Source organism: Argentina silus (assembly GCF_951799395.1).
Source record: "Argentina silus genome assembly, chromosome: 14".
Classification (NCBI taxonomy): domain Eukaryota; kingdom Metazoa; phylum Chordata; class Actinopteri; order Argentiniformes; family Argentinidae; genus Argentina; species Argentina silus.
This window is the reverse complement of record NC_139668.1, coordinates 1,305,598-1,321,675: the sequence shown is the minus strand read 5'-3', so window position 1 is coordinate 1,321,675 and position 16,078 is coordinate 1,305,598.

Below are 16,078 nucleotides of genomic sequence, written 5' to 3'. Positions count from 1 at the left end.
AGACTCCAAAGGCACATGCAAAGTCTAGAATCAATACTAGACATTGACAGCTCTCTTATGCCTGCACAAATGATGTGATGGAACACACCTGACTTACCAGAAACACCTGTCAAGCCAATTGTCCTATTACTTTTGGGTACCTTAAAAAGTGTTGTAATGTCTGAATGGTGAAACCAATACGTGCACAAATACCATAAAATAAAAGCTGAGAATCTATACTTTAACCTCATAGTAACTTATTTAAAATCCAAACTTTTGCAGTGTAGAGCCAAAAGAAGAAGACATGCTTCTCTGTTCCATTACTTATGCAGGGCACTGCATTTGTTGTTAAATTAACTCTTATTGTGTGCTGATATGTTCTACACAATAATGCTTCAATTAGCTGTCAGTTGGCTAGATAGAACAAGAGAAAACCCACTCCATACCTGTTTGGTCCTATTGACTCAATAAAGTGGCTGTCAACTCTCAAGATTCAAGATTCAAAGTGTTTATTATCATATGCACAGTAGAAAACATGTTTCCCTGTACAACGAAATTCTTGCTTTGCTGTCCGCAGAATGCCAACCAATGTAAAATATACAATACTAAAGAATATACAATATATACTAAACAAATGTACAAGACAGCAAAATTTAAGGCATAAAATAAAATAGCAGCAATAATAATAATAAAACAGTGCAAATGTAGCAGTGCAATTATGCAAACTGGAAAATTCAGTTATTTGAGGTAGTAAGGTTATATTAATCTCCTATGGGTTGTTTAGGAGCCTGATGGCAGTGGGAAAGAAGGAGTTCTTCAGTCTGGTGGTCCTGCATTTAACACTTCTGTACCTCCGGCCTGAGGGTAGAAGTGTGAACAGTCCGTGCTGGGGGTGGGTGGGATCCTTGAGGATGGAGGCGGCTCTCCTGTGGACTCTGCGGTGGTAGATGCTCTGCAGAGAGGGCAGTGTAGTCCTGGTGATTTTCTCAGCGGTCTTCACCACTCTGCAGGCGTCTGCGGTCCATAGCAGTAGTGCTGCCATACCACACAGTGATACAGCTCGTGCTGTCAACACTAGTGTTGATTTCATCACTCAATGAATGCTCAGTAATCAAACACTCAGACATGTCTGACATGTATATATAAGCCAGATATCACCCTTGCACATGTCAATAACACCCCTCCTAATTTCCATTTCAGTCATTTAGCAGACGCTCTTATACAGAGTGACTTACATTCACCTAAAGTAAGCGAAACAACTAAATGCACAATCATCACAAGTAAGACTTTCTATTAGAATAAATGCCACAAGCAGTCAAAGTGCTAGAGATTATTATTATTTTTTTTTTTTTGTATGTCTCACCCTTACCTCTCACCCCCCCTCCCCATCCTTAGGATCATTCCTCATGTTGTTAAGCATGTATGTGAATCCACTGGTTAGTCTGGTCTGGTCCCCCCACAGAGCAGCAGTGCGTCAGTAGGGTGTGGTGTGGGGTATTGTGCTCTAATGGGACAGCGGCCAGTTGGCTAATTGCTTGACTAATTTGAGCATTCCTAAGCACTTCCATTATGCTGATGCAGAAGATCGATCCCATACCATATTGAAAGCAAACAATGAATTGCATCGTTGCAAATGGAGTTCGAGTGTACTTTTACCCTCTCTTAATGAGTCAGCTGATTATTGTTAAAACAAGTTCTGAAATTAATTGAGGGAGCATAAGAAAGAATAAAAGCAGAGAGCACAATGGTAAACTTTGTGTCTACAACATAAATATATGATATGATAATGAAACACAAAAACAGCCTAACATGGGGGTGAGAGATGTGTGATTCAGTTCTACAGTATATGACGTCTAGCTATGGTTTTCCTGTGCAGTGTATGAGTAGTTATTGCCATATTTCAGAGCCACATTAGGACTGAGATGAGCTGGTCTCTCTGCATCTGTACCTGGTAGACAATCAGACACATTCCTGAACGTATAGATCATGTCTGTTGAATAATCAACTCCACATCCCCTCCCGACTTAATTAAAGCTATGACAATTATTCTCCCTCACAGAGATGGACTCCCTACAGCGAGGGGCACCTTCAGTTCCCTTCTTGCTTTGAGATGAGTCACCACAGAGCATTCCTCCCCGTCGCCTGGTTACGGCTCAATGCCCGTTCCCGTCAGTGTTCGGAGAGAGGGTCACATCAATTGTCTAGGGTGACCCTCCTCTTGTGAATGCTCTCCCATGAGACACCTGGGCCGGCCCAAACCTCAGTACATGGAGATAGGCATGAATACCTTTCGCAAATGCATAGCACAACTGACTGAGGCTTTGGACAATATAGTTGCAGTTTCTCAGCCATGTTTCACCTCACCTGCGGTTTTATTTTCAAACTATCAGAGTTAAAATGCTCGATATCAAACATGTGTGTACCATTCCTCATTACAATGTGCCCGTCCTCCGATTTCTACCTCCACCAGCCTCTCCTGGTGTGTGTGTGTGTGTGTGTGTGTGTGTGTATGTGTGTGAGAGAGCTCAAAACGGCTGTAATTCACAGGGAGGGAAAACATATTGGCTGAAAGTGGTGCTTTGATGATTTGCTGTCTCCATGGCAACCTCTCCATATAAACACTTGCCAAGGCTATCTAGAGAGTAAGGTTGTGTCTGTCTGAGAGGAAGGAAAAGCACTTCTGTTCCTGACAAAGAGGGGGAAGGGTCTAGACTACTCTATACAGTGTCGAATAAATCATGTTGATTTCACAAGTATTGTTACTACGGGCAATTAAAAAGCCTGTTTCATACCATTCTGAAGTAGAACCAAATGTGTCCTTTGTTTCACTTTTCCTATGTACTTTTTCACTTGCGTCCCAGGAGTCATACTGTGTTGTCAGCATAGGAGAGGAGTTGAGCAGACTGTAACCTTCACGACTGGCCAGGGCGCCCATGGCACAAGGGAGTGCTCTTTAATTAAGAGGGTGTCACTGGTTCAGCATTGCTACCACAATGTTAGAGTGGTGTGTTTTTTGGCTTCTGTTTTAGCTCCCATAGACTGTTTTGTGATATAATGATGCTTAGTTTAGTGTTTAACTGATGTGGACTCATCCTTGTCTTCTTACCTCAACATACAGTGCCCTGTGTAAGTAATGGGACAGTGAAGCAAAGTTCATTTTTCTTCTTCTTTTGGCTCTATACTAATTTGAAATCAAACAATTGCTATGAGGTTAAAGTGGAGATTCTCAAATTTTATTTGATGGTATTTGTGTACATATTGGTTTCACCATTCAGAAATGACATTCATCAGGTGTGTTCCATCACATCATTTTACAGTCATGAGAGAGCTCTCAATGTCTAGTATTTTGGAGTCTGTTATTGGTGTCTGTCAACATGAAGACCAAAGAAACGTCAAGGAAAGTCAGGGAAGCCATTGAGGCTGAAATATTGAAAAAAATCAATTAGAAACATAGCCAAAACCTTATACCTACCAAAATCAACAGTTTCAACAGGACTGGTGAGCTCAGAAATCGCAAACAGCCTGGTAGGCCAAGGAAGACTTCTACAGTGGAGGACCGAAGAATGCTCACCATAATTAAGAAAAACACAAAACAACTGTCCTGCAGATCAGGAACACTCTCCAGGAGGTAGGCATGAATGTGTCAGAGACCACCATCCGCAGAAGACTTTAGAAGACTAGAACTACAGAGGCTTCACTGCAAGGTGCAAACCACTAGTTAGCCACAAAAACAGGATGGCTAGGTTACAGTTTGCTAAAAAATACTTAAAAGAGCCTGTAGATTCTGGAAAAGGGTATTCTAGACAAATGAGACCTAGATTAACATGTGTGATGGCAAGAGTAAAGTGTAGAGGAAAAAAGATACTGCCCAATATCCACAGCATACCACCTCATCTGTGAAATATGGTGGAACTGGCTCACTTGTCTTCATTGATAATGTTACCGTTGATGACAGCAGCAGGATGAATTCTGAAATGTACAGAAACATCTTGTCAGCCCAAGTACAATCAAACACCTCCAAACTCATTGGATGGTGCTTTGTCACACAGCAGGACAATGACGCAAAACATAGTTTTTCAGGGCCAAAAAGTAGATGTAAATGTATTTAATTTCCTGATGATAAGATTTTAGGCAAAAAGACCAAACAACAACTGAAGATGCCTGCAGTACAGGCCTGGAAGAGCATCACCAGAAAAGATACCCAGTGTCTGGTGTGGTCAATGGGTCACAGCCTTCAGCCAATTATTGCAGGCAAAGGATTGTTGACCAAATACTAAACATGAGTGCTTAATTTGGACATCATATGAATCTGTCCCATTGCTTATGGTGCCCTGAAATATGGGGGCTATGTATAAAAAGTGTTTATGTTGTGTTCATTTCTAAATGGTGAAACCAATATGTACACAAATACCATGAAAAAAAGCTGAGAATTTAACCCCATAGTAATTGTTTTGATTTCAAATCAAAACATTTGGAGTACAGAGCTAAAAGAAGAAGAGATGCTTCACTGTCCCATTACTTATGCAGTGCATTGTATTTTTTTTTCATCTCAGGGCTCAACTATTCAGGGCTCTTGAAATGGTCCTTGCCTAGTAACAGCTGGGTCCCATGTGTTGAGTGGTCTGCCACAGCAAGTCCATCCCATGTTTTCTTCTATATGGTTCTATGATTCTACTTACAATTTGTTAACATTTTCAACAATTCACAACTGGGCAAGATTTGTAATGCATTTATAAAATGCATAACTCTCTAGTGAGATTGTCTTACATTAGGTATCATCATTCTTGCGTGACGCCGCCTCACCTGAACTATACTGTGGATGTCTGTCGTAAGACAATGACTGGCGGTTCATAGAAAGTGTTGATATAAACAACACATTTGATAACAACAAGTAACTCTGTTTCAGACTCATGCGGAAACGTTGCATGTGGTCTTGCTACCATCTGCTCAAGTGTCCCTCCTGAAAAAGCAGCAGTTGTGTCACTTTTCCTCTGCAGGCTGTGTCCACTGGAGCATGGCAGGGATACTGGAAGCAGGTCTGGATGAAAGATCTGCAGAGAGGAGATTTTAAACTTCACTGAACATAAAAGTATATTGAGCAAATATACCCAAAAGAAAAACAGATTTGAGATCAAGTGCCTAATTTCTTTGCTAGAGAAATACATAATGTATTACACATGGCAACCATAATAAATGCACGTCAAAATGTTTAATGTGTTACCACTTATCAAGAAAAACTAGCAGCTGAACGGATGGAAATCAATGCCTCAGATACACTTTTCACCTCCTGTAAAATGCATGAGCTAGCCTGGGTGAATGTCTCAGGTAACAGGCAAGCCTTGTCACCAGAAGTCTGTCAGAGGTGAAATTGTACCTGGAGCATGGTCCTTTAGTGTTTATGTTAGGAAAGGGACTGGGCAGAAGGGACTGATTTACATTGTGCTGATTTGAGAAGAGCTTTGCCTTTTCATCCATTTTATTGATCTCGATCCCATTACATGCAAAATCAATGAGCCACAGAGGAATAGAACGCAATTAGTGTAGGACATGGTCCCGTTGAGTCAGGTTGCAGTTAGGCCTCCCCTACTGTGTCCTGATCACTGCTTGCTCAGTGACTGAACGTAAATGTATGTAAGGACCTAAAATAAAAATGATGTTTATCATTTCAGGTGATGTACATAGCAGTTGTTTTTTCTTTATTTGATCAGTTACTCAAATTCCAAGTGCATTTGTGGTACACAATGTAGTTTATTATGTTTATAAAAGTGTCTATTGCGTAAATCTACATTTTTTGATGTTATGGATCATTTTAGTTATTCTACCATATCTGTATGAAAGGGTCAGATAAGGAACTTTGATATCATTGCTTAATGTTCAATTCAAAGACCCTGAGAAAACCATCATACTGTAAGGTATTCCCACCGTTTTATTGAGGTATTTTCCTGACATCTAGTGGTCAGTCTTGGAACAGTATGAACTTTTTGCCACTGCCGACTTCAAGAGGGGTGGCACTATCCTTTTCAAACAGTAGGTGCCATCAATGTTTTCACTCTTGAAGGCTCAAGCCTAATAATTACATTGTACAGCCTACACCTAGGCCTACCAACATATCACATATAAATTGGACATTGCAATTGCATGGAAATTATAGTTGACAAACACCACTGACATTTCATAAAAAGGCAATATTTGCCATAGTCTCTAAAAACGTATACAGTGATATTCTCTTGGACCTTTAGTTCTGGTCGTTCCAGTATCAAGTCCCACTTGTGACTAGGATTATAATTATACTACCGGCACCCTGTTCTATGGATGGTAAAAAATCGTTGGATCTGATTGCTTTAACTCAATGTTGTCAGGCTACCGTATATTTTATACAATAGTGGTAAAGAACAACCCTCCAAAGATGACATGTCATTTTCCTACAGAAAAAAATGTGTTTCCTACCTAAACCCCGGCTATCAGGCATTTTTCCTCCTGTCCCGTCCATCCTGTCCCTCCTATAGGCAATAGGCTTGAAGAAATAGTTCATATATCATAGCATTTTTAGCCCTCATAAGCCTAGTGCATCTTTTATCCCTCATAGGCCTAGTGCTTCCCCCTATAGCTTCCATAGTTATATTGTGCAGCCCTCTGGATTGAACCCTATCTAAGGTTTTCGATACTGTTAATCATACCCTCCTATTGCAGAGGTTATCTTATTAAACTATATTTCCTGAATTTCCCCCTGGGATAAATAAAGTTTCTATCTATCTATCTATCTATCTATCTGTTATGGATTGGGGTAGCCCTCCCTAGTGCGGTCCCTAGGTGTCTCCCTCTGTCCTTCCACTGGGCCAATCACAAACTCATTGCTAGCACCTGTGCGTAATTGTCACAATGCTATATGTACCCTCACTTCCTCTCACTCCCTGCTTAGTCTTCACCGTTTGTTGGCTGCTTCACAAGTGCGAGTTCTATGAGTACACAAGTACTATTTTGAGACTGTAATCTCACTTTTTGTTTCGAGCCTTGAGTCTGTGTTTTTGTATCCTGTTTTCTCTACTTTTTCAAAGTAAATATCCTTCTGTTTGGCAACGCTAACTACTCGTCTAACTACCCTTTCTCTGCACTGCACCTGGGTCCGCTTACATCACCAAACGTACACTTATTTGCCATACGTTTGGATCAGCCTGTTGATTTTCCCTCTTGAGTGAGATGTAGGCTTTGGCCTCTCCGTAATGACATTATGTGATGCCATTCTACCTACTGTGTTGTTGCCTGCAGGCTGTTCTACACAAACTGTCCAATCCTTCCCAGTCACCATGGCTGGTGGTGACACCGGCTGAGCCGGTTCAGTTCTAGGTTTTTTGTGTGGAGCTGAAGCGTCAGAGGACTAGGTGACACTGGCTCAGTTGGTTCTGTTCTAATTATTTTGCAAGGAGCCTGAGGCTCAGGCTTGTAGTTAGAATCGGTAACCCTAACCCAAACCCTGATCATCACTATCAGCACTGATGGTAGCAGGCTTTTCATCAGAGTCCGAATCACCATCAACATTCTGTCACTCCAATGCTGCCTTCGGGTTAAATCTATTTCATGCCATGCCAAGCCCTAGATAATAACTTGATCAAATGAACATCTTACATTAAGAATTCAATTCTACCATTAAAATGTTTAAAAAAATAGATATTTTAATATTCCATACATGAAGGGTAAAGACAATAAATAACATTTGAAATAGTAGTTAAGTAAACCTAAATTATTGCCCTGTTTCTTATTGTGTATAATACCCATTATTTGTCTGCTATCTTTGTCCATTTTCCATCATGTGGACTTTTGTGTCAGCTGCACCTCTCCTCCACAGCCAAAGTGTATCTTCGTACACACTGTATCCTAGTCTATAGCCAAATGTACCCAAAATAAATATAATAGCATAATAATCAACAACGTCACAATTTGCGCATAGGTGAACTGACAGCGTACAGTGCCGATGTGGTGAAGAAAATGTCCAAACATTGAGATCGGCATTTAGCCTAGTCTATAGGCCTATTCTTCCTTTTATAATTATTTCTGTTCTTGTTCCTGCCCTATCCATTAACCAATAACCACTGCGTGTTGGTAAACTTCAAAGTTGTGGTTTCTGGTGGCCAAATGCACACAAAACAAATAGTCAAGTAAAACTAATAGTATGAAGTGAATTTCTAAAAGGCCACTGTAACAAGATCCTTGACACACAGAAGCGGACGCAGTGTTGTGATGAGGGAATGGTCGTTTATTCAGCTGTTTGTTGACTTTCCAGTCTTTGGCTTTCCAGCCCTTCCTCCTCGAAAGCAGAGGCACACACATCTTAAACCATTTCGTTAACGAGGCTTCATTCGCAGGTGCGCAACAAAGCCTTGCTTCCGTAACCCTGGCCACGGTCCTGTAGCTCCCTCTACAGGCCGAACGCTGCATGTCCCCCACATACCCCCACCGCCCGACACAGGCCGGGGACACGACGGCCGACAACCTACTCCCCCCCCCCCCCCCCTGCACGGGAGAGGAAGTCTGCCACGACCATCTGCGTGATACCACCGGGTGATCCTCGCGTTCACATCCTTCATACGGTGGAGCCATTGGAGGGGAGCATGGTCAAAATAGAGGGTGAAAGCGCGACCCAGCAGGTAGTAGCGGAGGGCGCCGACCGCCCACTTGATGGCGAGGCACTCCTTCTCCACCGTGCTGTACCGGCCCTCCCTCTCCGACAGTTTGCAGCTCAGGTACAGCACCGGCCGGTCAGCCCCCTCCACCCGCTGGGTCAGCACTGCTCCCAGGCCTCTATCCAACACGTCCGTCTGTAGGGAGAAAGGGAGGTTAAAATCAGGCGCATACAGGACCGTTTCTCCACAAAGAGCGCCCTTAAGGGCCTCGAACGACCCCTGGCACTGGCCCGACCATTGGACCAGATCCGGGGCACCCTCCCGGGTGAGGTCCATCAAGGGACTGGCCAGCTCGGAGAAGCCCGGCACGAACTGCCGGTAATAGCCAGCCAGCCCCAGGAACGCCCTCACCTCCTTCTTAGTCTTGGGCCGCGGAGAGGCGGCGATGGCCGCAGTCTTTTCAACCTGCGGCCGCACCTCCCCTCGACCCAAGTGGTACCCCAGATACCGGATCTCCCTCCGCCCTATCACGCACTTTTTCGGGTTGGCCGTCAGCCCCGCCTGCCTCAGGGACCGCAGAACAGCAGCCACACTCTGCACATGCTACGCCCAGGTGTCACTGTGAATGACAATGTCATCCAGGTAGGCAGCAGCATAGGCAGAGTGCGGCCGCAGAATGCGGTCCATGAGGCGCTGGAAAGTGGCTGGGGCTCCAAACAACCCGAAAGGGAGCACCGTGAACTGATATAACCCGAGCGGAGTGGAGAATGCAGTCTTCTCCCGGGATACCGGCGAGAGGGGTATCTGCCAGTATCCCTTCGTGCAATCCAATGTCGTAAAAAATGTGGCCGTGCCAAGCCGGTCGAAGAGCTCGTCAACCCGGGGCATCGGGTAGGCATCGAATTAGGAGACCGAATTAACCCTTCTATAATCCACACAGAACCATATAGACCCATCTGGCTTGTTGACAAGCACGATGGGGCTACACCAGTCACTGTGGGACTCCTCGACCACACCCAGCTCCAGCATGGCTTCCAATTCCTTGCACACAATGTCTCGTTTGTGTACCGGCAACCTATAGGGACGCGTGCGCACCGTTAAACCCGGCTGCGTTTCTATATGGTGGTCGATAAGCGTAGTCCGACCGGGCAGGGGAGAGAACACGTAAGCAAACCTAGCTTGCAAATCTGCAACATCTGTGGCCTGGCTAGCAGAGAGATGGTTATCAAGAACGATAACTTCCGGTTCGAACTCATCTCTCTCTGGAATTATTGTAGCCAGAGCAACAGTGACCACGTCATTCCATTTTTTAAGGAGATTTACGTGCAAGCTATCCCCCCTGTCCGAGCTTACTACCTAAAAAACCACGTCCCCCATGCGACGTTTGAACACAAACGGCCCTTGCCACTTCGCGAGTAATTTCGTGCTGGAGGTGGGTAACAGTACGAGCACCTTGTCTCTCGGTGAAAATTCTCGCAGGTTAGTTTCCCTGTCGTAGAGGCTCCTTCCTCCCAATTTTCTTTAAGAAGGTCTAGGACACCCCGGGGCTTACGCCCGTAGAGTAATTCAAACGGGGAAAACCCGGTGGAAGCTTGGTGAACTTCCTGTACCGCAAACAGCAGGGGATCTAGCCATTTATGCCAATTCCGACTATCCTCGTGCACAAACTTCCGGATCATTGATTTCAAGGTCCGATTGAACCGCTCACAAAGGCCATCCGTGGCCGGGTGGTAAACACTGGTTCGAATCGCCTTGATATTCAACAACCCATATAGTTCCTTGAGAGTGCGTGACATAAAATTGGTGCCCTGGTCGGTGAGAATCTCTTTCGGGATTCCCACCCGGGAGATCACTTGAAACAATGCCTGCGCTACATTTCTGGCAGAAATATTGCGCAGCGGTATTGCCTCGGGGTATCGGGTTGCGTAATCTATCAAGACCAACACAAATCAATACCCCTGTGTACTCCGGTCAAATGGCCCGATAATATCCATGGCAATGCGGTCGAATGGGTTCTCGACCAATGGTAAGGGCCACAACGGGGCCCTGGGAATGGCTGGGGGATTTACCAATTGACATTTGCGACAGGAAGCGCACCACCTACGCACCTCTGCCCGAATTCCCGGCCAATAAAATCGAGCCATTATACGGTTCAGTGTCTTATCATAACCTAAATGGCCCGCCATGGGGTTGAAATGAGCCGCCTGGAAGACCATTTCCCGGCGGCTACGGGGAACCAACAACTGGGTTACTTCCTCCTGACTATGCGAGTCACGACTCACTCGATATAACCTGTCGCTGAAGACCGCAAAATAGGGGTGGGTGCGCACTGTGTCTGGCCGTACCAAAGTACCATCAATCGCTATCACTTGGTCATAGGCCGATCGTAGGGTCTCGTCACGAGACTGCTCGAGGGGGAAGTCACCTAGCAACGGGTAGTTCGGCAGGGAAATCTCGGGTTGAGACCCCCCCGCCGGCTCCGGCTCCTCAGCAGTGTCGCGAGGCGCCGCCTCAGCACAGAGCACGCCTCACACCTCCCTCTCTGTCATGCACGCACCCCGGTAGCCCGCTTTACCGCTTGAGGAAACCCCTCCCAATCTACACCTAGAACAAGGGGATGTGTGAGGTGCGGGCTAACCGCCGCCTGTACACTATGCTTTTTTCCCTCATAATGAATTTCGATAGCGACCACAGGGTATTCGTGAATGTCCCCATGCACACACTTCACCAACACCCTCGATGCCTTTAACAATGCCCCCAGTCGAACCAGACGCTCCTGGATCATGGACTGCATGCAGCCCGAATCCAAGAACGCCTGGTGCGTATTGTGTTGTATCCTTTCCGGAACACAATACGCCTCTCCTGGTCCGGGGGAGGGCCCGGTATGTTGCCGATGCGGACGACCTGCCCCACCTCCACCACTGGGCAATTCGCCTGAACATGGCCTGGCCGTCCGCATCGCCAACACACCCCCCCTGCCGCTCGGGGTGCTTCCTGTGGGACCAGGGCTGGTTCTCGATATGCCTGCCCCTGCCATCTCGTCCTCGGGGCGGGCGCCGGCCTCTCCTCTTCCGGCACCATGGCTCCTTCCGGGCACCGGCCACCCGCCCCCTGGCGCGGGGCCGGGGTTGGTCGCCGGGGCTCCCGCGGTGGGAGGGAGAGATGGTCCTCCGCCAAGGTCATGGCGGCCGTGAGATCCTGGGGCTGGTGGTACTGGACCCAGGCGGCGGTCCGGGCCGGGAGCCCCGTGAGGAACTGCTCCAACACCACCCGGTCGAGCTCCGCCGAGCTGTTCCCTGGGTCCAGCCACCGCCACGCACTGTCCCGCAGCCGCTGGGCGTAGGCAAAGGGCCGGCTCCCCTCCTCCATCGTCAGGGCCCGGAACCGGCGATGGTGTTCCTCCGGGGTGAGGCCCAGGCGGTCTCGAATCGCCCGGGCTAGGGAGGGATAATCCCGCTGGGCGGCCGTTGGCAGGCTGTGGGCAGCGAGCTGCGCCTCGCCTGACAGGAGGGGCAGCAGATGGTAAGCCCACTCGCCGTCCGGCCACCCCGAGATCCTCGTCGTCCCCTCGAACACCGCCAGGAACGCCTCCGGGTCGTCCAGGTCCCCCATCTTCTGGAGGTGAACCTTTGGGGGACCTTGAGCAGACCCGGGCACCGGTCCCGCTTTGATGGCCCCGACGAGCTCCCGGAGGAGGGCACGGTCCTCCGCCCCCGCCGTTGCCATCTCTCCCATCGCGGACTGCTGCTCCTGCTGGAGGTGGGCCTGCTGCTCCAGTATGAGGGCCATCCTTCAGATGGCCGCACTTAACGCCTCCATCTCTGTGTCCCAGGTTGGGCGCCAATGTAACGGAGGAACAGAACATCTGCCCACTGGTCACGTCAACTCCTGTGAAGAGGAAACAATATACGATTACTCCAGACAGTCGAATATCACTTTTCATCCTGATGTGAGCACAGACAGCGAAGTGTATCTTCGTACACACTGTATCCTAGTCTATAGCCAAATGTACCCAAAATAAATATAACAGCATAATAATCAACAACGTCACAATTTGCGCATAGGTGAACTGACAGCGTACAGTGCCGATGTGGTGAAGAAAATGTCCAAACATTGAGATCGGCATTTAGCCTAGTCTATAGGCCTATTCTTCCTTTTATAATTATTTCTGTTCTTGTTCCTGCCCTATCCATTAACCAATAACCACTGCGTGTTGGTAAACTTCAAAGTTGTGGTTTCTGGTGGCCAAATGCACACAAAACAAATAGTCAAGTAAAACTAATAGTATGAAGTGCATTTCTAAAAGGCCACTGTAACAAGATCCTTGACACACTGAGGCGGACGCAGTGTTGTGGTGAGGGAATGGTCATTTATTCAGCTGTTTGTTGACTTTCCAGTCTTTGGCTTTCCAGCCCTTCCTCCTCGAAAGCAGAGGCACACACATCTTAAACCATTTCGTTAACGAGGCTTCATTCGCAACAGGTGCGCACAAAGCCTCGCTTCCATAACCCTGGCCACGGTCCTGTAGCTCCCTCTACAGGCCGAACGCTGCATGTCCCCCAACAGCCACCTTTCGCCCTGTTATATATCATGGATCATAATTGCTGCACAGGTCATCTGATAGGGGTAGCCTATTTCAGTACCATGGTGATTAGACTTCCCTTTTGCCGATTGATGGTATGAAGTTTGAGGCGAGTTTTGTTGGAATATTTGCATATTTACATCAACAATCCATATTTCACTGGATTGCTGTATAGATAGGCCCTACCAGATAGGCCTACTGCCTTGGTGATTGAGTTTTAAAGCTGCTCACAATCCACAAGCTGTCTTTTTCAGCCGATGCATTAAAAGCAAAATAGTCTTGTGTAACTGGTTTGGCGCTGGAGTATATTTCCCTATGTCCCTTATTGGGTTGAGTGATTGTGTAAGAGACTGATTTGATGATGCCCCTGGAGGGAGACATCCTCAGCCAGCTGTGCGATTACTACTCGTTGCCTTTATGACTTGAATATAGTCCAGATCACACTGAAGGAGGCAAAATACACAAGGTGGCTTAGCCATGATGAAGCCTGCAGGGCACTCTCCCGGAACCTGCCTGCGGTCCTCATAAGCATGGACAATGAAGCCAAAAACAGTGCTACTGCCTTTGGTCTGCTCACCTAGCTGAACAAATATAACACTTTAGCCACCCTCTATCTATTGTGTGATCTGCTTCCACAGTTGTCTGTATTCTCCAAGTGTTTCTAGCTAGCAAAGATCAACCTGCTGCAGATTCAGAGGAACATGGAGGCCCACAAAACTGTGGTCTAGGGGATGAGAGCAGGAAGGCGGCTATGGAGAAGGACTTGGCTACAGGTGGGCAGCTAGCTGAGTTTGGGGTTGGTGTGTGTGACGTAGTAGGAGACAGTCAGAGAGCCTTTCCTAGACCAGCTTCTTTTAAACCTGGAGGAAAGGTTCCCAGGCACCCAGCTCGTCAAACTTCAACATCCTGGATCCTACAAAGATGCCAGGGCCTCACTGTACACTCTGGGGCAGGAGAGTGGTTAATTCTGATGCTACCTGTAACGAGTGGCTGGATCTGAGGGAATACATCAACCAGAACCGCCCACTCCTCACCGACGGCACCATGGAAGCTCTTTATAGTCATCTGAAGAAGCTGGCTACGCCCTTAGGATCATCCCTGTCAGCACAGCTGACTGCCAGAGGGCTTTCAGCACACTGAAAAAAGTGAAGCACAGCAGGATGACTAATGACACCCTGAACACTCTGCTCACTACAAGCACCGAGGGGCCTGCAAAGGACCGAAGTGACTTTCAGGCTGCTGTCACTGCCTGGGGCCAGCTCAGGAACAGGTGCATAGTTATTGAAGTGGCAAAGTGCACACAACTGACCCTCAAAATATCAGCTGATACGACACACAAACACCACACACACACATACACACACCACAGAGATGGAGCATTAAGCGAATGACAATGGAGGATCCACAGTGGATAAAAAACATCTGCTGGGCTTGGCTGCTAAGAGGTCAATTCAATTACAGATAGCTGGTAGAGTGGTTGGGGATAATGAGAGAGACCGTTATCCCTCCAGCACCCCAATGAACCCAGGATTCTCCCCAAAGAATGGAAGAGTGGCCCTCATACATATGGGTCCATGTTATTTTGTTGAAATTGAAAATATAAATATTAATGAATTAAATCATTTTTTGCACTTAATCACTGAGTTTACTACTCTATTTGTTATTGTTTAAGGCTCTAGATTGCAGGAAATGGCAGTTAGATTGAAATTGCAAACATCTCTTAGTCCAAAGGGGAAAACCCTGAACTCGCTAGAATCACATGTTTAATACATTGATGATCAGTATTGAGTATTACTGGAGTATATTCATCACATGAAAGGCCCAACTTCAAAATTAAACATGCAACTATTAATTATATTTAAAGTCAATACATTTGGAGTGTAATTTTTTTAAAAATATTTTTATGTTTCTTTGCTTATTTCTAACACACATTTATCAAATGACCATGCTCTCTCATGGACTGTCACCAATTATATTGAATGATATTATGTTATGCCAACTCTCTCCACTGGTTAGCATTCATTTAGAATAAAATCCAGCATCACTATCATCACCCATTGCCAGCATGACCAACCAACATTCACATTGCCTCAAAGTGGGAAAGCAGATACTAGGAAGGAACAACTCTCAGAAATCATGCAAGAATAGCCTACAGAAAAGGTTTCTTTCCTAAGCCCTGGCTATCAGCGGGCATTTCCCCTCCTGTGTCCCCTCCAGTCTCTCCATATCCAAGTTAGGGACTGTTGCTACTTGAGGCCCATGTTGTAGTGTTTATTTGATTAGTTAGCCCAAGGACATCATTATTTGAAAGTAATCAAACAATGTTTATTTATAAGATGTACATTGGAATTTAAATATCAATATAGTCCCAGTCAGGTGGGGCTGAGATTCAACATGAATCCATCCAGTATCAGGTTCTGGTTTGTTTGACTCTGGGAGGCGGAGACTCCTGGTGTCCTGTGTGCTCAACGCTCGTAACCACTGACAGCCAGTCGGCCTCTCCACTGCGCGAAGGTGCAGGTTTACTTCTCTCTGATAGCAGAAATGCTCTTGATTGGCGGCATATATGGCCTTTGTAAAGGAAGGTCAACATTTGTGTATTTAAATAAAAGAGATCGTGTTTCAACAAGACGTGGATTTTACGAATAGGATCGCTGAATAAGTAATTTGTTGCTGCATCTGTGTCGGCAGCAAACCTGCCAGCGTTGACAGACGTGGGACAGATGATACTTATGAACACTTCGGATATTTTACGCTGTGCTTGAGAATGTGCGTATGTGCTTGACCAACGCAATCAAACTTTTGAAATGGAATACCGATGACTTTTCTCAGCTTGACAGCCACTGTATATCTCACATTATGCTGTTGTATTTCTATCGGAAGGTTGCGTAAAGCAGGT